Source organism: Crinia signifera, chromosome 1, assembly GCF_055691185.1.
Source record: "Crinia signifera chromosome 1, ASM5569118v1, whole genome shotgun sequence".
In the NCBI taxonomy this organism is placed as follows: Eukaryota; Metazoa; Chordata; class Amphibia; order Anura; family Myobatrachidae; genus Crinia; species Crinia signifera.
The window spans coordinates 427,558,250-427,585,963 of NC_139217.1; the positions used below are offsets into that span (position 1 = coordinate 427,558,250).

The following is a 27,714-nucleotide window of genomic DNA, read 5'->3' on the forward strand; positions in this document are numbered from 1 at the left end:
GTATAAAATCAAGCACCTAGCTTGTGATGCGCGCTCCAGCGTAGTTCATATCACAAGCCAAAAAAAGGTATATACAGGCAGTACTCTTTGTACTAGATTGCATCTAGTTCAAATGGCACCCTGTTGTAGCGTATCGAATGCAATTTGAACTACAGTTGGAGCCGCTGTCATCAGAGTGGCTCCTGGCGCGGTAAGCACCACGGGAAAAAAGGTGCGCCTCATTCCCAGCAATGGACGCTTGAGTGTGCGAGACGCTTGCGCATCCCCGATTGCTAGCGTGCCAGCAGCCAGTTCCAGGTGGCTGAAGATGTGCCTGCAACGATGGGGCTGGCCAAATCTGTAGATGCGATCTAGTACAAAACACATCTAGCACAAATAGCACTGTGTGCGGGCAACTTAAGAATTGTGCTGCTAGTTGTTATCTGTGCTCTGTTTTAGTTATTCAGTTACTATTATGTTTAGTCCTGTGTACCCTGTATTGTCCTATGTACGGCACTGCAAATCAATAAATTGTAATAATAATAATCCCTGCCGGATATTCCACAGTCAACTGTATGTGATATTATTAGAAAGTTGAAGCATTTAGGAACAAAAGCAACTCAAAGCCACAAAGCAGAAGACCACGTAATATCAGAGAGGGCGATCAATGACTGCTAAGGCACTTGGGGCCTGATTCTGGTTCACTTGCAAAAACAAATTCTCTCTCTAATGGACAAAACCATGTGCACTGCAGGTGGGGCAGATGTGACATGTGGCATGACGCCGGGTGGTGGCGTGGAGCCAGGGTAGTGGCGTGGACCCAGGGTGGTGGTGCCACAGTATAATACGTAAGTTCCGTAGTGTAAGTGGTGGCTGTAAAGATTACATTAATTGTTACACTAATAAAAAACACAGTGATAAAACATAGGGAGTAATACCTCCGATCTAATTTTACCTCCCAACTAAGACAAGCTACTTGGAGACTATCCTGCTGTCACCACCCGGGGGTCGCAGTGTTCCACGGGACAGCCAGTGATCGCTGAATAGATGCCCACAGCATCTATAATTGCATGGAGGGGAGCCAGGAGCTGCCCAGATGCTGTGAGCATTTCCCCAAAATAACAAAATGGGTGGCTTTGCAGCGTTTGGCCACACCCCTTCAATTGAGGCCCTGCCTCCTTTGTCTGTGGCCCTGCTCCTTTCCCCCGAGGTACTGCTTACCGTCCTAGATGATTTGGGAGGTAGTGCATTACTTTAAAGCAGAAGACAAAAAGACCAGAAGAGGTGGAGAGAAAAGCACAAGGAATGATTGTGCAGGTAGTTGGACCACTGACATTCACGAGCAAAGCAAGTCTCAGCTGTTGCATATATTCTGTTCGTTTTGCATCTCTCACATTGACTTGTGAAAGCATACACACTGATTTTCCCATTAACAAAAGCATTAAGCTTACAGTATGTGCATGTACATGACATTCTGTCAACATCCTTCCTGAATACCACCAAAACTCTCCTTAATATTGGATGCAATATTGAGCTACGCCATGAATAAATTTCCCTTTTTCATCATATGACAAATGCATGGCCTTACACATCTGTAAGCACCCAACAGGGAGTTACCTCATGGATGCGGCGGGGGCCGTGCTTCCCCAATCTCCGGATCTCAGTCAGGAGTCTTCTCAGGATGCAGGAATGGGCACAGAACACTCCACTATCAGATTAGGTTGACCTTTTATTTTCAAAGCAGTCACTGAGGACATCAACCCCTTTTTGTAAATGCGTCACAATATTTCCACTACAAGTGGGCAACGTGCAACAGTGTAGAAATGTTCTACTATGCAATAACCATTCAAATAACAGGAAATGTTTTACGGTGCAATAAACATTCAAGTAAAAGGAAATGTTTTACGGTGCAATAAACATTCAAATAAAAGGGAAATGTTTTACGGTGCAATAAACATTCAAGTAAAAGGGAAATGTTTCACAGTGCAATAAACATTCAAGGAAAAGGAAATGTTTTACGACACCTTTCTCTGTACTAGTGACGTATCCCAAACTAAGCTAAAGTTACCGGTAACCTACTCAACTTACACCTGACAGTCCTTCGCAACAATTGCATAATGTCCTAACTCGCAGGCCCTAATGGCCCGACCTGTGCACAGGGGTTTGGCTGGGGCAAATGGTGGTGCACATATCCAGTCGTGGGACAGGGGTAGGGTCTGCCTAATGCTTTGGGTATTTACTGGCCCTTTACCAAGGGTATCCTGAACTGGAACAAAGAGTACTCCACGTAGTCCTCGGGGGAAGAGGGTATGCAGTCTTAGCAGCAGTGAGGAGGCCTTCTCGGCCCTTATAGTGAACGAGTTTCCTCACTGGGTAGGGCGGTGAAGGGGGAGGTCTTGGGGATGGCTTTGAAGATCTTGTGTCCGGCTGGGATCAGTAAGTCTTCGCCAGTGCTGTGTACCCTCCTGGGACTGCTAGTGTGGGCGCCTAGACGTTGCCACAATTAGCTACACAGGACTACTGGCCACTGGCCTGCACTGTGACTCTCTATGCAGCCTCAATGGGTACAACGCTGTCATGCGCTAGGGGTGTCCATGGGTCCCTGACCCTATAATGTGCCTGGCGGGCGATATAATAGGGGTGGTAGGCAGGGGCACAGTGTGCAGTAAGGTACCTGTATCGGCTGCAGGTGCTGGTTCCAACCAGTCTCGATCTCCCGGACTCTGTCACCGCTGATCTGTCCCTGGTGACTGCATCAATGGTGCCTCTGCTGTCCAGGCTCTGCTGCTGCTTGCACCATGCTGCTGGGCTCTGGCTACTGTGCTCTGTGCTACCCACGTGCTGGCTGCTGGGCTCTGGCTGCTGGGCTCTGTGCTGCCCACGTGCTGGCTGCTAGGCTGGCACTTAATATTTACTGCAGGGCTCTGGCAGCTTGACACTGTGACTGCTGTGTTCTCTTGAACAGTTTGCACGCTGCCTGACTGGCTCCTTCTCTCACAGGCTGGGCTGCCACTCATTACTGGAGCTCTGTGCTGCTCAAGTGTCTGGCAGGTCAGGGGTCACAGGTGCCACACTGCTGTCTTCCTCTCTCTAGGTTGCCCAGTGTCTTTCAGGCTGCATGGAGAAGTCTCCTCTCTCTGTGCTAGCTGCTAACTTTAGAGATGGGTCGTTCGCGAATGAAGCAAGTCTTTTGGACGGATCCCATAAAAGACTGAGGGAGCCGCCGTTCCCAAAAAGGTGAACCTTCGTTCTTTTACTTTCAGTTTCGTTTTTCATTACAATACATTTGCCTGAGCTCAGCACTGCCACCTGTGGCAGCTGAGATGTACTAACTCTGAAGACTGAGTTACAGTGCTGCGACTGCAAGTGAAAGAAAGAATAACAAGGCTGCTGCTGCTAGGGATGGCTATCGGTGCAGATGCCATCGATGGTGATTCTGCACCCAGCCATTGATCAATGTTTTACTCGGTCATGTATGTTCTTATTTGTTCTGCTCACTGTTCTAAAAAAAAAAAAGTAAAAAAATGGCAATAAATGATTGTAAAACAAATTATGCTTCGTTATTATAAAATTACCCCTTATTTCAAAGTGAACCGATGATCCGTGTAAAATATCCAGATCTTTTCACGGACTGATCTGCTGGATCCCAGCTCTCGTTAGTGACCCGTTTTGCCCATCTCTAGCTAACTTCCTCAATCACGCTGCTGGCTCAGGTCACCTCTGACCTCTCTCTTCCTGTCACACTCCAGCCTGTCTGTGTTTAACTCTTTAGGTCTGAGCTGTGCCTAGTGCTGGGGTATATTAACCCCTGGTTAACTGGAATGCACGGCACCTATTATTCCACAGTTATGGGGTGTTACACATCCATATAGCAGCAATAGACTATACCACTACATTCTTCCAAACTAAAGGGTTTGTTAAAGAGTCAGAAGCCTGAAGTTCTATTTTCAATGGATTTTAGAGCTTCTTAGTTGGATTTAATAGACTCCCTAATGCAGGGATGTCAAACTCAAATTCATCGGGGGCCGCATCAGCAGTTTGGTCACCCTCAAAGGGCCGGTTGTATCTGTAGGACTATGTGTCCACTCTTTATTATCATAAATTATTGTCACTGCATTCAATTATTACTGTTTTTTTGTAATAAAGTAAGTAATAACTAGCAGGGAGATTGGCTGGGGGCCTGGGACAGGGCACAGTGACGTGACGTCAGATCACCCAGCAGGTGACCTGGGCCTCTGGGTTCGCAGGACTCTCGCTAGAGTTCTGGACTGGTGGTGACAGTGGGACAGATAATGATAATGACCCTGGAAACAGGCAGCCGCACTGCAGATTTGTGGGCTTAGGCTGCGGCTGTGTGCTGCTGGCCTGGCTCTCTGCCTGCCCGGCCACGGACTCTGGACTGGACAGACTGGTCTGGACAACAAGAGACAACACAACTGTGCCCACCCCGCTGCCGAACTTACAGTAAATATACTGAACCAACTGATGCCACTGCTGCGCAGCGCGGCACCACAGGCAGGAGGCTGCTCACCGCCGGGCCGGCGTCCAAGTCCGACAGGCAGCCGCAGCAGCATGCACGTCACGGTGTCACTGGCACTGCTGTCAGGTGGGCGTGTGTCACACATGGCAGCGCCGTAGCCGCTGCCCGCAGGAGGAGCCGGGGAGGAGTCGGGCACGTCACACAGTGACACTAACAAGTCTGGGTCCACTGTCCTGCCTCCCTCCTCCTCCCAGCGAGTGCCGCGGCGGAGTGACTGTGTCACTGAATGTGATGTGACACTCACACTGTGATGGCTTCCAGCAGTAATGTAATCGGAGCCAGGCGGGAGTGGGTGGCGGCGGCTGCGCGGGCCACATGACGAGGTCTGGCGGGCCGGATTTGGCCCGCGGGCCTTGTGTTTGACACCCATGCCCTAATGTATTAGTCATTGTATTAGGGCGGGTGCTGCAGCAGAATTAAAAACTCTTTCTGTAGGGCGGGGAGTGGCAGGTGCCGGGGCGGGCAGTGGTAGGTGCCGGGCAGTGGTGAGCGGCAGCAGAATTTAATAAAACACGTTTAAAAGACTGGCCCAGATGGGAGGCTGCTGATTGGCTGACAGTCCTCTCTCGGGCAATCAACGGCCAGCCTGTCTTTTGACAGTTTTTTTTTTTTAATTCTCTTGCAGCTTCCTCGGATTCTTTGCATGCGAATTATCGCATGTAAAAATGGCACATCAAGTGCCAAATCATAAGTGAGTCCTCCTGGGGTGCTGCCAGGGGAGCTCAAGGGGAATTTAGTCCAACTTGTCCTTAGGACAAGTCATCCTAATGTATGGGGGCCTTTAGTTTCATAGCAAAGGAGATCCAACAATTGTTCCATTCATAGGGTGGTATTCAATGTCGCCGGCGAGGGGGTTTTTGTGGTGAGGGTGGCTTGTTTTTGGTGAGGATTGCCGTAAACAAGGTACCCTCGCCGTCTAACCCCCTCATCGGCCGCTCGCACTAGTCAGAGGACGGCGAGGATTCCCCTGAACAGCAAGGGCCGCTGCTAATGCAGGGAGCCCGCTCCACTCACCGTTTTCACCTCGCTAGAAAATCCCAGCAAGGTGGAAATGGCGAGTGCAGGGGGGTCAGTTGAATACTAACCCGCAAGCTGTGACGGCGAGCAATAGGCACTGTTCGCCGTCACAGCTGGCCATGGGTCATTGAATATACCCCATAATATCTAAGACCACAAATGCCAGGGGGGATATAGGACAATAACAGACAAATAAACAAAGAACTCTCAGACTATGGTCATGTGTCTTCCGAGTTCATGTAAGAAGACATTCTATAATTGTGATCAGGACATTCTAAGATCTAAACTAAAGAAACCTTTATAAGCTTCGTATCAACTTACATAAACGTGTTTAGTACGCACAACCTTTATTGAAAAGCACGTACAGGTTTGACCAATTAATCACACATGTTCTAAGAAATTTTTTATTGTTTTTTATTTCTTTATGGATAATCGCTCTCACTTGAAATCGATCATCACGACCGTATCACAACATCACTAAAGAGACGGTGTCATAAAAGATCACAATTCACGATCTCCATAAGTATACATTGCGCCTCATTGTCTGTTAGTTCCACTTGTTGCTTTGTTTGTATGGTCACGGAGCACATACACAAGTAAATAACTGGATTGCTTTTTATTTTATAAATTGTTATTGGGTTCCTGAGCTTTTTCAAAGGGTAAAAGAGGAACCATGGCAGGATTATAGGTTATCTGGTTCTAATAATACTCACCTGCAGCAGCATTTGCAGGTTATGTTCCATTGGCCATAAACAAGCATTCTCTGATAACATCTCAGCAAACGCTTTTCTTCTTTGGGTAACTGGTGACTTCTATTTTCTTCAATCATTCTGTCTGTCTCCGAGCCAGAACAGCCATATCTCCTCTAGAGGCCATTCCATTTATAGCATTATCAAACCATCAGAGCCTAATTTAATTACTGGATTCTTGTTGGCTGGAAATGTGTGATAGCTCCGTTATGTCACTGGCAAAGCAGATAAGAAAATAAAAAAGGTGAGGATTGTATAATCAACTATTAAAAGAATACCTCTAAATTGAGCAATTCCAGTTGTTTTCTCTTTGCAGCAGAAAGTTATCTAAAGTAATCTAAATGGTCAAAATGAGCAACTGGAAATAAAAGTGAGATAATGTACGATACTGTGACTCCAACATAATAACTGGGCAAAGGATTGCAGGGCAGAACATGTTAACCCTGTTCACTCTCTTATGCCGAGTATACACGGTTCGACCCAGCCGCCGTTGATACCGAATTGATATCTTGTGGATTGCGGCATCTGCCAGGTGGGAGGGAAGGAGGGGGATGCTGCACTGCGCAGATTGGAACTGCTTTCGATCTGGCAGATCGAAAGCAGAAATAAACTTGCCTGCCAAGTCTATTTCTGCTTTCATTCCAGATGCCTCGCTTTAGGATCAAATCTGCATCGAATGCAGCTAACACTGCTCGATTCAGTGTCAGATTTGATTTGATTTGTACTATAAAGTACAAATCGAATCAAACCATGGTTGAAATGTAATAGGATGAGAGATTCAGAAAGTGAGAGATTTGGTAAGAAATCTCCAGTCTTTTTAAAGCTGCAATCATTTACACTTCAAAATCAAACTGGTTTTGCAGTGTAAATGATTGCTGCTTTAAAAAAACTGGAGATTTCTTACCAGATCTCTCACTCTCTGAATCTCTCATCCTATTACATTTCACCCCATGTGTGCACAGCATTAGTAGTCAAATTTAATGAAATCCCTGCAATGTGGGTGGCTGCAAATAACAGTCAAAATTTCCAGACCACACAGCAGATTGCATGTTTCAGATCACCCAGCAGGTGAACAGGGAGAGTTTACCAACTGTCACATTTTCCAGAGGACAATGGTGAAGCATTGTCAATGGCAGGCAAACATTTTGTAACATAACTCCAAAACAAATCAACCCTTTAAATTCTGCAGATCTATGGATCAAAACCTTTGATTTGGTATATGATGTACCCTGCTCAGATAACGGCATCGTAGAAATAACAGCCTTTATGGTGTCCAGCTCCTTCCTGCTCTATCCCACATTCTGGCAGTTTGTAAATAGGGGCTGGGGACAAGATTGTAGGTCACGCATTTGCTTTACAGACCCACCGCAAATCAATACATATTGGCAGCAATTTATTTGTATGCTAGGTTTCCAACCAACTGGATAATATTTGTACTAACATAGTGATGTAATCAGTGCTATTTTTCAGCAGGCTCCAGCAGGAACTGAGGCCCTTATTCTAGTTCACTCTTTCTGGCAAAATCCTTTTTAGATGGACAAAACCATTTGCACTGCAGGGGGGGGGGGGGGGCAGATTTAAAATGTGCAGAGAGAATTGGATTTGGGTGAGTAATTTTGTTTCTGTGCAGGGTAAACACTGGCTGCTTTATTTTTACACTGCAATATAGATCTCACTTTGAAGTAAAACCCCACCCAAATCTAATTCTATCTGCACATTTTACATCTGCCCCACCTGCAGTGCACATGGTTTTGTCCATCTAAGAAGGATTTTGTCAGAAAGAGTGAACTAGAATAAGGGCCACAGTTCCTGCTGGAGCCTGTGAAAAATAGCCCTGGATGTAATAAATGTAATAGGTTAGAAATTTGGGACAAGTACCATGTTTCTTGAATTTCGCCACAGAACTTAATGTTAGGCGCCGTACCTGGCGTCGCCGCCGTCCAGGTCCCTCGGCAGCATCTGCGCTGCTAGGACAGCGGCCATCTTCCGACGCGCGTCATCAGGAAGCTTCGGGGATGTTGCTAGGCAACACCCCGAACTTCCGCTCCGGCCGCTCCTGCAGGGGGAAGACTATGCAGAGCGTACAAGGAAGTGATGTCACCACAGGGGGCGGCTATTTCAAATATAAGCCGGCGTCTTTCTCTCACTGACGCCGGTTATAGCGTTCTGTCAGCTGTTTGCTAAGTTCGTGTTCCTGGTCCTGGTCCCTGTCGGAAGTTCCCTTTTTGTTCTCCGCCTGCTCTGCCTTGCCTGGTTTGTCCTGTGGTGTCTGGAATTCTGTCGGTGTGCCCAGCTGTGAGACTCATCATCCTCAGAAGTCTGCAGAGGCTTGTCTGGGACTCTATCATCTTTCCAGATAAGTCAGGGGTCACCCTGTGTTTCTCCTCCTGCTGTTTGGCATCATTTCGTATTGGGCTTCTCAGTCAGCATTGTTGCCATTTCTCTTTATAATATCTTACCAGCATTGTTGCCATTTTGTGATATCACCTTCTGGGCATTGTTGCCATTTCTTTATATAACATCTCACAAGCATTGTTGCCATTTCTTTATATAACATCTCACAAGCATTGTTGCCATTTTGTGTCACCTATTGAGCAGTATTGCTCTCCTGGGGTTTCTGGGAGTTCCCCGGTTCTGGGGTCTAGTTAGGCTTTCCCCTTGCTCTCTTCTGTCTGTAGAGGAGTGGGGCGGACCTAATTCACCCTTCAGCCGAGACGGGCCCAGGTGAAGCCTAGCAGAGCACACGTCCGTCAACCCCAGCCAGAGGCAACGGAGTTAGGTTGCCGGGGATACTCCCAGAGTCCTTACACTTAAATCCGCATTTGTTTGTAAATTTAAATCCAGCTTCTTTCTTTTATTAATTATTTATATCACTATTTTTAATAATTCATAAAAACGCCAAATATGGTGGTATTTTTTTTTTTTTTGGGGGGGGGGAATTCAATTGAATTAAGGAAATGTAGACAAAAAATAAAGTGGCGCAGGGTTCCTAAAATTGTTAATTTCAGGAAAAATTTACCGGGACTTGCTCTGGGACCCTGGCGGCACCCCTCCTGAGGGCTAATTAAGCAATTGGAAGTTTTTAAATAGCTTAGTCTGTTATTACTCATCTTCCGAAGCTGTGTCTGCATTCAGCACATGGAGTCTTCTGCAGCAGTGATTAGTATAATAATACACAGTGTGAGTGTAAGTGCATGAGTGTCTGCGGGCATATGTATCAGTAAGTGTGCGTGTGCCCCCCTCAGTGGCAGGCTGGCCTGGGGGGCAGATGTACGGCTGGGCCCTCTCTAGGCGTCAGGGTACGGCGGGATGTGCACCGAGCCGATGTGTGCGGAGCAGCATAACAGGAGACTGCCTGTGAGGAGAATCGGTCAGAGCAGGAGTCTGAGCACCGGGAGCTCACGTGGGACAAGAACAGGAGCAATATGGCGCCGGAGCCTGACCTGCCCAGGGGCTGTGCAGAAACCAGCCGGATATTTCAGCAGCGGGTGGGTGTATTCAAGATTTGAGGCAATACAGATGTTCCAGGAGGTTCCCTCCACAGGCGGCCAGGTACAGGTGAGCAGATACAGGATGGGTGTACAGGATAGCTGTAGAGGGAGAGAACGTCTCTGCTCACACATCCGCCAAAACCACGCCCCCCTCACCAATGCCTTTTGCCCCACCACCTCATCTCTGCCCCACAGCAGCTCTCCTCTGCCTTCTTGAACCCACCACACCTCTGAATCCTGTCGCCAGCATCCCACCTCTTCCTCCTGCTCTTCACTGAATAAAATAAAAGTACAGGTCCGGAACTCCCCTCCTTTGTCATATATTCCCTGACTATAACATTTCTCAATTGATCTCTCTCTCTCTTAAACATTTAATTTATCTCCAAAATGTCTACCGGAAAGTAATGCTTGGCAGCCATTTATGAACACTTTCCTTTCTTCCAAAACACGGCCCCTCTGAGAGCCTATCAAGCCTTATGGAGAATGCAATATTACAGTTCTGGTAACTGTATTTAGCACTGCGGAAGCTCAGGCAAATCAGCCTCTTGTTGGCAGATGATCCAGTAATTTGTGTGTAGGGGCAGTCAACAGTGACCCAGCATATGCATACTGTATGCCGGGCACTTCACTAAAATATGTGCTGCTGCAGGACAGAGCAGGCAGAGTGGGACGGGTAGTGGCAGCAGGCTATATGCCGGGTCACTTCTAAATAAAATCTATTAGGATCTCTTCAGGGGCATAGCGAGGGCGGAGCCGGCGAAGCATGAGCTCCGGGCGCCGAAAGCTCATAGGGTGCCGGAGCTGTGCACCGCAAATTGCATCCCTGCCCTGTCTGCCACCCGCCCGCTGTCTTCTGTTCTGTGTCCTGACTGCTGGGCCGCCCGGCCGTGGCTCATGGCCAGGCGGCGACGGAGTCAGGACACACTCCCTCCATGGTCCATGCACCCGGTCTCTGTCCCTCTGCACACACTCCGCAGTGTAAGAAAAAAAAAGTACATTGATGGGGGTGGTGGTGGGGGAGACTGCTACATATGCTAAAATTGGCCAGCCAGCCCCTGGCCCCCCTCCACCCCGTGTCAGTATTTCCCCCTCACTCGGAGCCAGAAGCTTTATCTCCTTGCAACTCCCAGCACCCCCTCTCCAGTGTAAAGATGGAGAAAAAACTCTGCAACCATTTTACAAAATTGGATATCACGGATATTGAGAGAGTGCATACCCATGGTATTACAAAATTGGGTGTGAGTTATGCAATTTCTTTTTACCTCCCTAAACCTCACTCCATTTTGATTCACCCCTTAGTTGGGAATAAATCCAGCTGAAAACATCATTTAAAATAGGAGTTGCTCCAGTGTTAAAATAGAAATGTCTGGTACAGTATGTGTGCTATATGTTAAAGTACACAATAATGCAAATTGCATTCACAATCCTTGCTTTATATAATATGGTTTCTCCAGGTGCATCATTTACCTGGATTTCCTCATGTCGTTAAAGGTTGTCCTAAAAGTGTTTAGATGTGAACTCGTTCTTCTATTTTTAACCTACTGTGACTTCCATATAAACATTACATCTACTTTACGTAACACTACAACGCAAGTTCCAATTTCCTAGTTAAATCTAAAGACTAAAAGGTTTATAAAATAATCTGACAGTTCAACAATGCAAAGTTAAATGCAAATTATCCACAATTCCATACGATTTCTGTGTAAGCAAGTATTTCACAAACAGAAGAGGATTTGCATCTACTTTTACTCCATTGTGAACAAGAAAATGGTTTGTCATGTACTGCTGTGTTCAGAACTTCTCTGATATGCCATGTTTATATATATATATATATATATATATATATATATATATGTGTAAACAAAGAATGAGTGGCGCCACGTGTGTATCCTCAGTCCAGGCACCAGGTATCAATAGGCAATATCCCCCTTCTAATTATGGGGTGTCAGCCAATCTTCAAAGGTAAAAGTAATGGTAAGTTACTAGAGGTAAAATGTATGTATTCAATAAATGAAGATGCGGTGACTGATTGCTCAAAAATAGTAAATACTATGTGTGCTGGTCCGCACTTGTTAAGAAACCATTAAAAAGTATCTAATAGAAGTGGACCTAAAAACACGATAAATATTTCACTATGGATAAAAAATGTCAAAAGGTACGTATAAAAAATATATAAGCATTTATTTAAACAAAGTAGACGATATTTCCTAAAAGAATACACAGACAATTAATAAAAATGTTCTAACCTAAAATAATCCTAAAATCAATTATAAGGTGCAATAAGAGAGAAATCAGAATTATGGATCTCCACATACACCGACCATCAGACTGCAGAATCGATACACACCACTTCAGAGGTTAAGATCTACAGGTGAACAGGAGAATTTTTTATCATCGGACACAGCCACCCGAGTCAGAGAAAATCTGAGAACGAATCTGAAAGAGAACATCAAACACGCATCACCACTCAAACGAAGACTAACAGACGAAGAGGCAAACGGAGCGGAAGGAGGAAGAGACCTCAAGAAAAGAAACCTACAATAACGGCACAACCTAAAGGGATTTTTAACCTTTCCAAACATGACCTGACAACAGCAGAAGCATCATTACTAAGCAAGGGACTAAACTTCGCACCAACCGGCGGAATGAACAAATTCGAAACATATATAGACCTGAACAAGTTTGTTAGAAAATTAACACTGAAGAGACATTTTGCAAGAAAAGAAAACGCGGCAATAAGTAACTACGAGAATAGGTCAAAATCAGGGTTAAAACCCACTTCAAAATACTATCCGATCGAATCTAAAGGGAACCACATCAACATCTTCTTCGACCTCGTTAAAAAGGACTTATGTGAGAATGAAGCACAACCAATACAGCAGAAGAACCTGTCCAACAAGGAGAGGGAAGCACTCAAAGCACTTAAGGAAAATAAGGAATTAGTCCTCAAACCGGCTGATAAGGGGGGGGGGGGGGTTGGTCATTATGGACCGTGAAAATTATGAGAAGGAAGCTAACAGACTCCTGGGGGACACATCTTCCTATACGGCACTCAAGAAGGACCCCACGGAAACTTTCACCGACGAACTACGCACTTTACTCCTACAGGGCCTTCGGAGCAATACTATCACAAAAGAAGAGTACCAGTTCCTGATGAAGACCAACCCCATCACCCCCATTTTTTATTTCCTGCCCAAGATACACAAGACTCTAGAGAATCCGCCTGGTCGCCCCATCGTGGCAGGAATAGACTCCCTTACATCCGGACTCTCGGAGTATGTGGACATATTCCTGAGTAAATATGTAAGAGACCTCCCGGCATTTTTAAAGGACACCACCACAGTTTTAAACCTTTTAAAAAATTTTGAATGGGACAATTCCTTTAACTGGGCAACCATCGATGTCCAGTCCCTTTACACATGCATTGATCATGAGATGGGAATAAACGCGTGCAAAGAATTTCTTGAAGAAGACACCGAATTGGATCTGAATCACAAAACCTTCATATGTGATGCAATGAAGTTCATCTTAAGTCACAATTATTTTACATTTTTAGACCAGTTCTTTTTACAAAAATGCGGGACCGCAATGGGGACGACATTTGCCCCTAGTTTTGCAAATCTTTTTATGGGAAGCTGGGAGAGACGTTTTATTTATACCGATCACGGTTTTAAAAATAATGTCAAATTTTATAAACGTTATATAGATGACATTTTAATCATTTGGGAAGGTACGGAAGAAACTTTTGAAGAATTTTTGAAATACATAGGAGGTAACCAGTTGAATCTGAAATTTACATCAAACTTCAACGGAAACCAAATTGAATTCCTGGACCTTATACTACAAGGGGAAAATAAGTCAGTCAACACACTCAACTTTGTCAAAACAGTGGACACCAACAGTTATTTACATTTTAAAAGCAACCACCAACGGAAGTGGAAAGAAAATATACCTTACTCCCAGTTCCATAGGATAAAGAGGAACTGCAGTAAAGAGGAGGAGTGTGCAAAACAATTAGAAGTATATAAGAAAAGGTTTGAAGAGAAAGACTACCCCCAAAATATTTTACAACAAGCAACATCAAGAATTCAAAACACAAACAGAGAGGAACTCCTACAGTATAAAACAACACAAAATGAAAAAAACAATTCCACAGCCTTTATAACTACCTTCAGCCAACATGAACCGAAAATAAGAAAATCTTTGAACGACCATTGGAATATCCTTCTAATGGATCCAATACTTAAAGAGATTCTCCCACAACGACCAGCATTGATCTTCAAGAAATCCAGAAACCTGAAAGACATCCTGGCACCCAGTCTTCTAACTACAAAAGGTGACCAAAACCCATCGGGACCAAAATGTAAAGGAGCATACAAGTGCGGCAAATGTAATATATGTAAGCATGTACACCCGAACAGGAAAAGCTTCACGAACTCAGATATCAGCAAGGAATATAAAATTAAAGATTTCACGAACTGTAATACATCTTCGGTGATTTATCTGCTAGAATGTCCTTGCCAATTAAAATATGTTGGCAAAACAAAACGGATACTAAAACTACGCATACAAGAACACTGCAGGAACATTAAGAACAAAGTGGATACCCATGCGATTTACAAACATTTCCAGACGCACCATGACGCTAACCCAGAAGGACTCACTTTCAAGGCAATCGAACACGTGAGACTAGGCCCCAGAGGAGGCGACCTAGCCAATAAACTTTCGCAAAGAGAGATGTTCTGGATATTCGAACTCAAAACCATGCATCCAGACGGTTTTAATGAGAGTTATGAAATTGCCCCGTTTTTATAAGGTCTTATTTGCCGCTAACTTATTTCATCACCCTTTTTTAATTCCCACTAAGCACGATCACTTTAGAATACCCTCTCTTAAGAACCACTGATTCGGACGACTATGCATTGGACCTGTTCACGCTCCTACAGCCACACCACATTACTGGTACACGCCCAATCTCGTCCGATCTTGGAAGCTAAGCAGTGTTGGGCTGGACAAGTACCGGGATGGGAGACCACCCGGGAAAATTCAGTGCTGTAGCCTACGCCGGTGAACTTTGGTCATTGTCACATATAAACAACAGTGTGGTATCGAAGGGAGGGTTTCAAATGATAAATAAATTATATCTAATTATTATTTATGTCATTATTATTCACTAATAAAATTAATATAATCAATTATGCTACCCTTGAATTATTTATATGCACATCACTTTTAGTATACACACTAATCGATTATTTTAATAATCAATGTATTAAGCACTAGTCACTTTGTGCACTTATCACTTTGTGCACTTGCCACTTTAAAAACGCTCAATGCCCACAGGGTTTCTATTTAATATGGTTAACACCTCTAATTACCCACTTCACGTCGACCAGTCATATTAACATACGAATCATAAATGTAAGCAATATATTTTGTTATTACAAGTCAATTTACATGTTTTTTTCTATCCCATTCTATATTGCCATAAGAAAAACCTGTTAGAAAATGGCTACCGCAATTCCTGAGCATAAGAAAGGACCAGTAGTCTACACTAAAATGGCCGCCGCAATAAGAACGATACAAAGAACTATACAGAGAATACAGACGCCATGCACAGCCTGAAGACGCCGCTCTAACCACTAGAGAACCCGGACGTCACGGACGCATGCGCAGTAGCGCGGATTGGTCCTGCACTGGAAGCCTGGCATCTAGATGAACTAGACGCGGGCGCATGCGCACTAGCGCTACCCGGACACCGGATGTGTGGCGGAAGTACCGCGCACACATCCAATTAAGCTTTTTCTGCAGTTTTATTGTTCGTTTCTTTCATCTGCTTATGCTGTTTTTATTAATACTATAGCGCCCCACTATATAGATACAGGAGATCAGTTATTTAGTGTCGTTCACCCCGTTATCTAAGATGTAACTAATGAGTGACAGGAAGTGATGTCACTCTAGAAACAGGAGGTATACTAGTATAAATATAGGTCTGGCCTCAGTCTACTTGCACCCCTTGATAAAGTCAGAAGGACGAAACGCGTTGGGACTCTCTAGCCCTCCTGTCTCATCTCTATAAGTTAAGCTACCCTTTCTCTCTTATTGCACCTTATAATTGATTTTAGGATTATTTTAGGTTAGAACATTTTTATTAATAGTCTGTGTATTCTTTTAGGAAATATCGTCTACTTTGTTTAAATAAATGCTTATATATTTTTTATACGTACCTTTTGACATTTTTTATCCATAGTGAAATATTTATCGTGTTTTTAGGTCCACTTCTATTAGATACTTTTTAATGGTTTCTTAACAAGTGCGGACCAGCACACATAGTATTTACTATTTTTGAGCAATCAGTCGCCGCATCTTCATTTATTGAATATATATATATATATATATATATATATATATATATATATATATATATATATATATATATATAAGGATACTGCATATTTATGTTTCATGTTTGCCCTGACCCACTTTGGGATTCCCCTCCTCTGCTCGCTGGGACGAGGGAGGGCCCCTTCTCCTCACCATATGTACTCATTTACTGATCCCAACCACTGGAGTTGGTCTATATGACTGATCACACTCACCCCTCTTTATCTACTAGGGAAGAAACTCTGTTCTTTCCTTTAATATAGTATCCTGGAATGTTGAAGTTCTTAGGGGCCCATTTATGAAGGATCGCCTGGGCAGAATAATACCACCCAGGATCGCAATGTAAAATGCAATCCTATCACCTGAATGTATCACCCCCCAGGTGCAGGGACAGGGCTCCAAGGAGCCCTGTCCCTGCGATGTACTGAGCCGTAAGCCGGGGGGTCTGCGCATGTGCGGTTTGCGCTGACCCCCTGCCTCAGCGGCAGTGCAATCTGTAGCCCATAGGCTACAATGGGCTACCGCCATCTTAGAATGGGCGGTAGCCCAGGGATGCGAAGCGCTGCTGCCCGATGTTGATACATCAGGCCGCTTTGCATCCCCCATAGAAACCTATGGGGGATGCGGTTGGCAGCAGTGCAGGAGGGATCACAGCAGGGATCAGCGATTCCTGCTACAGTCCCTCCTGGTACATTTGGGTGATAATTAATATTTGCAGCGAACCTCGGAAAACGATTTAGCCGCAAACAGTATTTGCTACAAAAAGTCCCCTCTTTCTATTCACACAACACACTCCACCCATTCTCGTATTGATTATTTTTTTCCTTTCTCCTCCCCAAAGTCACCCACACCTCTATATGAAATATTAGCATTTCTGATCATGCCCCTATTGTATTCAATTGGCCCTTCCACAATATTTCACTAAATGCTGGTAATTCCATGCCCACCTTACTCACTCCCATGATTTCCTTCTTCACTATTCATCATACTTGGCATAATTATTATAATTTTATTTATAAGGCGCCACAAGTGTTTTGCAGCGTTGTACAAAAGGAACAGTACAGGGAAACAAAACATTACAGTAAATAAATAACAAAAATAGAGTACAGGTAACAAAGAGTGCCATAATTCAACACACACTAGAGCTTAAATGTAAGTAGTGAGGACTTGATCAACGTACCACTAGTGGCCAAAGATGGAGATGAGTATGCGGACGAAGATGGTCGCTGTGCGTTTGAGTATGGGAGACCTGTGTGTTTGAGTATGGGGGAGCTGTGAGTGAAGTGTGAAGAGAAGAGGGCTATGACAACAGAAGGGAAATTAGTAAATTCACCATAAACTACTGATATATTACTGACAATTCTGACCAGGAAGACAATCTGCCATTGGATTGGGGAGCGTCTAAGGACATATTATGATTATGTTCATTCCAAATGCAAAAAATGTACTGCATAACTGTGAGTACTGAGCAGTGTCCTCACACTCACTAATACCCTTTCACATTGCACTTTTAAACCGGTATATTGCCGTTTTTTTCCCATTTTAAAACGTTTAAGGCTGCAATGTGTAAGTGCCAAAGTTGATTTACCGGTTAAAGTTAACCGGTATTTCAACAAGGTTAAAAAGCAGAGTCTTACACGTTTTAAAGCCGTTTTTTAAGGCAGTGTGAATGGCTCTATTTCAATGGCTTGAAACGTGTCCCTTGGGGGTTAAACGGGTTGAATTTTGAATGGTATTAAATGATTTTTAAAACGGTTTTCACCTGCAATGTGAAAGGTCTCAAGGCTCAGACCCGTTTTAAAGTCCCATTTAAGAATACCGTGTCATTACCCATTTCTGCAATGTGAAAGCAGTATTACTGCACATATAAAAGATTTGATAACCCCGTTCATGAGGCATACATCCCCACTAAACAGGTATATGACACTTCTCTCACACATGCCCAAACCCAAAATGATAACCACTGCAATAAATACCACAGATGGGGGAATAAATCAGGCAGGCTTCTAGCTTCAAGCTTTATTATCGGCAGGGGGGTGCCCAAATTATAGTTACGCCGCTGCATATATAGATATCAAAATCAACTTATTTGGACACAAATGCAGATGCTGCATATTGCATATTCCTGCAATTATATGAAGGCCAAGAGGTTTTTCCGACCTCTTCTGGATTTTAGGCATACTTGCCGACTTCTCATGTCCCCTTTGCGGAAGATCGGGGAGAGGCATTGCCGGGAGAGGGCAGCAAGCTAACACCTCACAGAAGCAGGGGGGCGGTGCCATCGCCGGGAGGGGGAAAGGGGTGGTCCAAGGGCGGAGCCACGGACGGGCTGCACGATCGGGGCTGTGTCTAGTGCGAGTGTGTAAATTTAGCGCCGCCCCCGCAGTGCAATGCCTGCACTGTCCATAAAGTGTCAATGTGCAGCTCACTGGTTGCTTAGGCCAATTTCTTTTTGGGCTAAAATGACGCGATCGCATCATTTGACCCGCGGACCCCCCCCCGCCAGGAGGGGGATTCGCAGGAGATGAAGGGAATTGCGGGGAAGTTTTCCCCCTTTCCGGGGGGCCGGGAGGGGGACCCAATTTCTGGCAAAAAATAGAAAATAGCAACTGTTGGTTGTGTATTTACAATATATCTGAATTCATCCTCATTAAAACACCCATGGCCCTTTCCATCTTCCACTTACTCTATCCACAACTCCAATTGTTGGATCCAGGGAAGTCTGGAATACTGTAAGTGACAGTGTCATTTAACAATCTATCTGCTCCTTTCAGCCTCCTTTCGCATTAAACAGCCCTTCTGGTTTCGCCACTCTGTATACAAAATGCTATGTTACACTGTTTTCCAGCAAAACACTAAAGTTCCATTTCTTATGCAGATATTTAATGAAAAAAGATGCAAAAAAGATGCTCGGTGCTATAGTCACATGGAGCTCATGCTTTATGTATAACACAACTTGTATCACATGGAGGATAGATGTATGTGGACACATCTGTATCTAGCTATCCACTGGCGTAACTATAGCACCGCAGCCCCCGCCACCGCGGGGGGGCACTGTGCATATGGGGGCGCCGGGGGCTGCGGTGCTATAGTTACACCTCCTCCCAATCCCCCGCAGGCTTACCTATTTCGCTGGTCCCGGCGGCTCCGTTCTTCTGCTAAGGACCACCACAAAATGTCCGCCCCCATATAGCACACAGTTCTCTGAAACTGTCTGTGGTATGGGGGCGGCAATTTTGTGGTGGTCCTCAGCAGAAGAACGGAGCCACCGGGACCAGCACGAAAGGTAAGGCTGCGGGGGATTGGGGGGGTTTGAATGGGCGGCAGGGACGTAGCTACGCCGCTGTAGCTATCTCTTGCACCACCAACTAGAGACTATAGGGCCCATTTATCAATATTTGAGGCTAAATCCTCAAAAACACCCGTTTTCGGGGGTTAGCCGAAAATATTATTGTTAATATTAACACTAACCACGCAACGCATCCCCCCAGTGTTTATCTCAGCACATCGCAGGGACGCCTGCGAGCGGTAATATTCCACCCATATCACATTATAAATGTGATCCATGATAAATAGGCCCCAATAACTGGACTCATCATAGTCTTCATATAAGGGTTGATTTATTATGGGCATTTCAGTGCAAATATTAGTAGGTACATGTGTCATATTGCAGGTTGTATTATCTAACTAAAGTGCAAGTAATGCAGGTATTTCACAATAATAAATAAATATTATATACACAATTACACACTTTGAATGGGATGTTTTTGGCATTTTGTACTGGCTCCCATCAGCCAATCGGGTTCTTCCTGAACTTACCCACCTCCTTTTGACAGAATGTGGTTTGATCTTGGTGTCTCCTAATCCTTGGATCATCCTGGTCTGTGGTATCTTATCCGCAGTAATGAAGGTGGTGATCCCTTATCTATTATTACATTGGCATACGTGTGGGAGGGTGACTATAGCGGGACTTAAACTTGAGTGGAATGGAAGGTGTTAATATAAGCATCCAATGGTCCTAATTTATCAAGGAGTGCTAAAACTCACTGTGAATGATAACACTCACTGTGTATGATAAATAGTGCTCCAACCAATGCTCTCCAACCATCATACAGTATTTTCAGCCCCTGTCATTGCCAAACAATGACCGTTAGGGGCTGATTGACTGGAGTACCAATTATCATACACAACAAGTGTTATCAGTCACAACGATTGCTATCATTCGTTGATAAATGAGTAACTCTGTAGCACTTTAAGATGCTCCTACCCCTCGGCCTGCATCAAGAAGGGCTGAGTGTGCGTCCATGTTGCTTTTACTGCAACGTCACCAGGACCCACTGAACGTGCAGGTTATTGGTTATGTAGCCAAAATCGTCCTGCATATTCAGCTGACGGGGTGGTTGATAAAGATAATGAATGTACGCCCTTGTGAGCGATATATACATCGTGACGTGTGCATGGGACGTCACATTTACCTAGCACTGTCCATAAGGTGACAATGTGCAGCTCACTGGTTGCTGAGGCCAATTTCTTTTTGGCATTACTGGCCACATCTCCTCCTCTCTGCATTCCGCAGCATTGATCTTACTAACAATGTCCTCAAGCACGGCCGACAGTGGATGGTGCTGACTATATGTGGGAGTGAGCATAGTCAGCAACGTAGCGGGTAATTCATGCCTGATTGCAAGACTGCAAAGTTGATTGACAGGAAGCTGGCGTTTGTGGGGTGTCATCCATCCGTTTTCTGAAAGTTGCTGGGAATGCGTGTGACATCCCCTCTGGCCCAGGGGCGAATTTAGGGGTCAGGCCGCCCCTAGGCACAACATTTTTGTGCCCCCCCCTCTATTTTAATGTAATCATATATGTATATACATTGTTATTTATATAGTTCATAAAAATGTAACTGTAGCCCACCTTAATATTTTTTTAAGCACTCTGGACTGCTCACTGTACGGAGGACCCGGAGGGAGGGAGGCACTTATTAGTACAGTGATTAGCACAGTGTCTCTGTCAGTCTCTCTCCGGCTCACACACTGTGATGAGCGCAGGGAGGATCTGCGCGCCGCTCAGCTCAGCTGCTGAAGACACAGTAGCCAATTGACTGTGTGTGTGTGTGTAGAGTAGCCAATGGGCGGGAGCCGGCAGCAGTTAGCCTGAGCCATTTCTGGACGCGCAGGGGGACCGTCGGACCCAGCCACTAAGCGGTGATGTAAGGTGCATGGCAGAGTGGGTGGGCAGTGGCGGGTGACGAGCGGCGCTGCCGCCGACATATGATAATTCATGTCTGCGGCGGCGGCGCTCATCACTCGCCGCTGCCCACCTGCTGTGCCATTTAACAGAATGTCAGCCTGCCTGCCGCCCTTAATTGGTGCCGCCCTGAGGCCGGTGCCTCACAGGCCTAGGCACAAATCCGGCCCTGCCCTGGCCCCGTTTGCTGCTGCCGAGTAACTTCTGGTCTTGGCACAGACTGCAGACACTGGGAAAATCATTCGCAGGTAGAGTGACCAATACCGGGAGCTCAGGAATAGACTGTGCACCTGCTCAGAAGTTGCCCGGCTTCTCCCATCCCCAGCTGTGCGGCTCTGAGCAGCGTGACATAGTCAGAGGTCATGCTGCGCCGGCTGCACTGCCCACCTCGCTCCCAGCCATATCACCGGCTCGTGGCTGCCCTGCCCGTTATATTAAGTAAGCCAAACCCATGAATCCCGGGATTGAGCATTTTTCATTCCCGACTCACGGGATTGAAAAAATGCCCAGGGATTGGCATTCCTATTCGCAAGCCATTCGCAGTCTTGCACAGGGCGGGATTACACTGTCGCGATGGCGGCTATCTAATAGCAGTTTGATCACTGCTAAATCGGAGCGGAGCGATCAGGTCTGAATAACCCCCATCGGGCGTAGCAACCCTTGTAATAACCAGGTCGAATTGCCGGGTTGGTTGACCCGGGTTATAAGGTTGGGAGCTTTCACACCGCACCTCAAGTAGGTTTGGCCTAACACCAATAACCTGGGTTTAAGTTGTGATGCATTAGGGGTATGCTTTTTTTTTTTTTTTTGGTGTCAATGCCGGCTGGATATCTGAATATACAGTATGTTAAATGTTGATACCCAGGTTTCCAACACTGTCCTGGGTTACACTCATAACAAACATTATAAGAGAGTCCATATCTAGCCGCGAAACGCGTCTTCAAGGACCCCACACATCTCCCCATAGCGTCAACCCTGGGGGATAGATATCTGCTAAATTTGCCAGCATCCCCTAGCACTATTGGTACGGCGTGGTGAAGTATTCGTTGTAGGAGCAGCAGCCAACACCCAGCTTGCAGAGTGCGGCACTTGTGTTTGTAGACGCTCTGCTTAGTACTCCCGAATTGTGCCTCTGGCCACCTGACTGACTGACGTCTGGGCGGCCTCCGGCTGCATACGATTCCCAGCTCTTCAAGTGGACCCTTGCTTATAGTGCATGACTGCGGGTGGAGCTGTGCGGGCAAACTACAGCAACTTCAGCATTTCTGGAGCCTTTTAAAACACCCAGCTGTTCTTAAAGAACAGATAGCGAGGAGGGCTTTTGTGGACATCAATACCCACACCTGTATTCATCTGGTGCCCCCTGGTTACCAATCTACCTAAAAGGGGACAGTCACCTATACTTCACCTATACTTCATGTAAGTGAGCACCTGCTGATTGCTTAAAATTATTAAATTATCTAAGGGCCCCTGGACTCCAGCCTATGGAGTAAAACCCATATCATGTGGAACTGCGTTCATTGAGTTGACCAACTGGTCTGCAGCAATTCTAGGGTGTATTGTCCATTTGAGCTATATATTCCAGCATAATTGTTTTATTGGTAGTATTTTTCAATTTTTATTAATTGTTGTTTTGTGTAATGGTGTGTGATTTTTTTAATAAAACTGTTTTTTAAATGTTTAACTGATTCATTATTTATATACCAAGCGCCCAACGGTACTGTTCTTTTTTATAGATGAAATCTGTCCATGCTAGAATTGTTTCCTAACTAGAAGCCGCATAACTGCGATACTTAAGGTGCGTACACACGGGGGGAGATATATTGCTAGCATAATAAATAGACCAGAGATGGTCGCTGATGAAAAGGAACCTCTGCTGGGGGAGCCGCAGAGGTAATTAGCTGGTCGCAGGAGCAAGCTCCTGCGACCAGCGATTACAATGGGGCAGAAAACGGGAGCGCGCACCCGGCGATTTATCGCCAGGCACACTTTCATCACTGGCAATATGGTCGCCTGCGACCATATTCCCAGCGATTATAGCCCCTATCGCCCTTGTGTGTACACAGCATTAGGGCGAGATGTATCAAATGGAAAATGCGGTAAAACCCCGGTTTTACCGCTTTTGCTATGTATCAAAAATGATACAGCACTGAAGGGTATCGCCACCTTTGGCTGGCGATACCCTATAGAAGCCTATGGGCTTCTTTTCGCCGTCCGCCCGCCACCGCCGACGCAAACCCGCCGCCTCGCTGACCCCCCCCTCTGGCTTACCTTCCTGAAGGGTCCTCCTGGACCCTGGAAGGTAAACCTCTCCTCCCCCTAGTGAGGAGGAGGCGCCGGGGACAGCTTGCTTAGCTGTCCCCGGCGTGACGCCGCGTGAGGGATGCAGGAGCCGGCTAGGAGGTGACGGAGACCCCCGCACACCACATTCCAGGTATCGCAGGGGGCCTCCGTCACCGCACCGCGATGCCAGCCGCATATGTTAGTACATATGTGGCAGCATCGCGGCGGGGGGGGGGGGGGGGGGGCGCGAAGGGTGGCGATGTATTTTAATACATCCCACCCTTAGACTAAAGAGAAGACTTCCATCAAGACTATCTGATTTACTGAGAATGGAGAACGAAATGGAGGAGAAGAGTCACATCGCTGATAAGCTATTAAATATCACCTTGGAGATCATCTGCCTGCTGACTGGGGAGGTGAGGTCACAGTTACATCACTCTTATCTCTATTACTAACACAGGGACCTGACCGGGGAGGTGAGGGGGTCTGGGAGCATCACAGTGACATCACTCTTATCTCTATTACTGACACAGGGACCTGACCGAGGAGGAGAGGGAGTCTGGGAGCGTCACAGTGACATCACTCTTCTCTGTATTACTGACACAGGGACCTGACCGAGGAGGTGAGGGAGTCTGGGAGCGTCACAGTGACATCACTCTTATCTCTATTACTAACACAGGGACCTGACCGGGGAGGTGAGGGAGTCTGGCAGCAGCTTAATAAACCATTTAAAAGGTGACACTCAACAAACACAGCTACCCCCCCCCCCCCCGCCCCCACACACACACATTTACAGCGACCCCCGTTTATATGGGAATGCCCAGTACAGTCCGTCGCTGCCACCCCATGCCCCCCACCAGGGGTGCTGGAACGATTTTAGGTTGGGGGGGGCAAGATATAATCTCATTTTGGCGCCCCCTAAATTGCTATATGTTACCCCCTGATAGCAGCAGCCATCCATGTGGGCGGGCGGCAGGGGCTGGCTGGCAAGCCAAGTAATCGGCCCACCACCACCACCACTCCCTCTCATGTACCCCCCCCCCCCAAAAAAAAAAATAGCCGCCGGAAGCCTCCTCCAGTATCACAGAGGCAGTGACGCGATGCGGGTGAATTCATGACCCCGCCTCCCCACCCCCCATGAATCTAACTTGCCTAGTTACTAGAAAATAATGTCTAATTGGATGAAGTACCTTTAACAACAGGTGTACAATATAACTGTTATTACATACTATCCCCCCTCCAATACATTAGCAGATGAATCCCAACAAATGTTTACATCCCCAGTAGTTACACACAGTGCACATTTATTTGATCTAATGGGCACACTGTCAGATCATACACAAATTAAATATAATGCTGTGCTTGGCTCTCTTACCAGACACAGGACAGTCCCCTGGATTCCTACCCCGAGTCCACTTCAACCACACAGACTGCTGCGGCTCCCACCCACTTTCCTGCGCCACAGCTGCCAGCGCACAGGACCTCTGCCGTCCGGCTCTTCCATGTGACGTCAGACGCACGGGCAGGCGTCGTCATGATCATCCACTTGCCCGTGCTTCACTGCCCACTCTGTCTGAGACTGCAGGTGGGGTGGGGGCAGCGGTGTAGCTAGGTGCCATGGTGCCCGGAGCAAGGTCATATTTCGTGCCCCCCCCCCGGGTAATGAATTGGGGGCGTGGCTAACATGTGTTGGCATGTTACATTTGAAATATGTGGCAGAATCTGCTGCGCTATATAAGACACTGTAACGGAATCTGCTGCGCTATATAAGACATTGTAACGGAATCTGCTGCACTATATAAGAACGCTGTAACGGAATCTGCTGCGCTATATAAGACACTGTAACGGAATCTGCTGCGCTATATAAGACATTGTAACGGAATCTGCTGCACTATATAAGAACGCTGTAACGGAATCTGCTGCGCTATATAAGACGCTGTAACGGAATCTGCTGCGCTATATAAGACACTAACGGAATCTGCTGCGCTATATAAGACACTAACGGAATCTGCTACGCTATATAAGACGCTGTAACGGAATCTGCTGCGCTATATAAGACGCTGTAACCGAATCTGCTGCGCTATATAAGACACTGTAACGGAATCTGCGGCGCTATATAAGACGCTGTAACGGAATCTGCTGCGCTATATAAGACACTGTAACGGAATCTGCTGCGCTATACAAGACGCTGTAACGGAATCTGCTGCGCTATACAAGACGCTGTAACGGAATCTGCTGCGCTATATAAGACGCTGTAACGGAATCTGCTGCGCTATGTAAGACACTGTAACGGAATCTGCTGCGCTATATAAGACATTGTAACGGAATCTGCTGCACTATATAAGAACGCTGTAACGGAATCTGCTGCGCTATATAAGACGCTGTAACGGAATCTGCTGCGCTATATAAGACACTGTAACGGAATCTGCTGCGCTATATAAGACACTAACGGAATCTGCTACGCTATATAAGACGCTGTAACGGAATCTGCTGCGCTATATAAGACGCTGTAACCGAATCTGCTGCGCTATATAAGACACATATGAGAGATTCACCCCCCCCCCCCTCTCCCCCACAAATCCCCCAAACCCCATGATCATTCCCATTATTTATGTTTAGTTAAAAACTAAAATCCACCTTGAGAAGAGCAGGGTGGCAGCAGAAACCAGAGTGATTCCCCCCCCCCCCCCCCCCCGGACCCCACCAAACCCCCAGACCAGACCCCATGATTATTTCCTTCATTCTTTATCTTTATAAAAAAAAAAAAAAAAACGGAAAAAAAAATCTACCTTGAGGAGCACAGTCATTCTGTGTAGACGAGGCAGGGGACTTCCTTATTTCTGCTGCTCAGCGCTGCCCGGGAGCCGGCCCGAGCAGCAGCAGCTTGATTAGGGACTGGAGCAGGGAGTCACGTGACGTGACCCCATCGTTTTCGCGGCGGCAGGACCAGGTGAGCAGGGCAGACAGGGGCAGGCGCCGGGCATGGCAGCCGCCGGCGCACGCTGCCCTGCGTGTGTGAGAAATTAATTATTGCAGGGACTCCACTTCATTTGCGGAGGGGGGGCGGCGCCCTTCGCCCAAACTGCGCCCTCCCTACGCCTCTGGGTGGGGGACTCCCGGCAGGTACGCGCACGGGATGCTGCTTCCAGAGCATCCTAAGCACCTGACCCCCGCCCGCCATGATTCTTCTTGCTCGGCGCCGGCGGGCGGGAGGCTGCGATTAATCAGTAATATAGGCGGACGGGTGGGAGGCTGAATCAAGCTTAATCAGCCCACCGCCCGCCTGCCTATATTACTGATTAATCAGCCGCCCGCCCGCCGGCGCCGAGCAGGAATCCGATAGCGCCGCCTCAGTAATTTTGGGGGGGGCAAGCTGCCCCCTCGCCCCCCCCCGTTCCGGCGCCACTGCCCCCCACCCACATGGGAACGCACTTTGCATCACCCCTCTTGTCATGTACATGCAATCTGGGCACTGTACTGATTTAATGATTTAATCGCATGTAAATTGCCTGTACATCACCCCAGTGTATGGGGGCCTTTAGACCAGGTGGCACAGACTAAGATACAGGACCGGGCTGTATCCAGGTACAATTTGTTTAGCCTGCTTGCTCCAGCAGAAATACAGGACCGAGCTGAGACCGGTTAATGCTTCATGGGCCGGGCTGGTACCGGCAAGGATACAGTAGCAGGATGGAATGGGTTAATTCTTGGTTTGAGCTGGTACCGGCGAGGTTACAGGACCAGGCTGGTTTTGAATAATGCTTATGATTGGCTGGTACCGTCAATGATACTGGACCGGGCTTGAAACAGTTAAGGCTTCATGTTCCAGGCTGATACCGGCAAGAATACAGGATCATGCTACATCCGTTTGATTAATTTATTTATATATTTATTTTTAGTTTATTCATAGTTTATAAAATGGAAGGGGTCCTCTACTATGTTGAAGATGATCCCAGCCGGGCCCTCCACATGCACATTACCAAAAATGCGCATGCGTAGTAGAACCACCATCGAATAAGGACTG

General features: G+C 46.4%; 1 long non-coding RNA gene and 1 pseudogene across 1 annotated transcript; one reads left to right on the plus strand and one right to left on the minus strand.

The window, feature by feature from the left end:
• Positions 1 to 1,620: 1,620 nt before the first annotated feature.
• On the minus strand, positions 1,621 to 26,903 carry LOC146019568 (uncharacterized). Its single transcript, XR_014450608.1, has 3 exons — positions 26,480 to 26,903; positions 6,250 to 6,500; positions 1,621 to 3,481 (listed from the first exon to the last, which is right to left on the minus strand). It is a non-coding gene; the product is annotated as an uncharacterized LOC146019568 (long non-coding RNA).
• LOC146038662 (5S ribosomal RNA) lies at positions 14,715 to 14,837 on the plus strand (annotated as a pseudogene).
• Positions 26,904 to 27,714: the final 811 nt, after the last annotated feature.